The sequence below is a fragment of the Etheostoma spectabile genome, chromosome 18 (assembly GCF_008692095.1).
Source record: "Etheostoma spectabile isolate EspeVRDwgs_2016 chromosome 18, UIUC_Espe_1.0, whole genome shotgun sequence".
Lineage (NCBI taxonomy): Eukaryota > Metazoa > Chordata > Actinopteri > Perciformes > Percidae > Etheostoma > Etheostoma spectabile.
The window spans coordinates 15434833-15435821 of NC_045750.1; positions in this window are offsets into that span (position 1 = coordinate 15434833).

Genomic DNA, 989 nt, shown 5'->3' on the forward strand with positions numbered 1-989 from the left:
CACTGTTTTGGTAAAAGCTGAACCATTTGCTTCTCGGTTTCATGCAAGATAAGGAATAATACATCCGACAGAGCAGGAAGACACAGACACCTGTCACCATCCGGGGGGAAAGAGGTGACAGGAGATGTCACAGTCACACGCATTTTTTGCAGATTTCCATCATCAGTATATCTGACAACATGGATTCACGCTAGGATGAAGCAGATAAGTAACAATGTGGAGTATTCAGTCAGTGTACAACAAATAATGACTTTTGATAAACCAGGGAGTAGACATCAAGATACAAAATAATTTAACCTGTACAGATCAAGCGTTATTTTGAAGCTAACCCCGGACCAACATGGAGCTGGTGGCAGAAGGGAGGATGAGCTGCACACTGAGCAACATCTTGGCAAATATCTCCTAATCTCTCGATGTGCTTGTGCAGCAAAAGAGCGGCTTTTAGCCGTTGGCTCTGCACACAAGGTGATTCATAGAGACACTCAGCGTTCAGCAGCACTGTCTTCTTTTAGAGAAAGTTGAGGCACTGACATCCTTGGTGTTGTCGGAGAAGAAATCCAGCGACGTTGAAACCTGAATTCCTGTAGATGCAAAGTACAAAGTGTAGCTGTGATTTCTTTTGTAATTCAAAGGAGTATTCAACACAACTCACCATGTTCGGACACACGTTTCCTGAACGGTAGAGCACGCCATGGGGATTGGAGACAAGTCAGTGCTCGCTAAATATTCAAAGCTTCTGTCCACTTTTTCTATTCACAGCTGACAGTAAATGAAATGTCAGCAAACATCCTTTGAACATTTTACAAGGCCATTTTCATACTCATGCATGTATTCAAATTCACAATGAAGCTTGGATGCATGCATCTTAAAACACAAGTAACCTGTAAACAACTTCAAAGGCAATACACATCCATATTCACTGGAGTTTCCATTCCACAGCAATGATCCCGGTAACTATGACACACACAATAAAGGTCCTCCTCAAAATA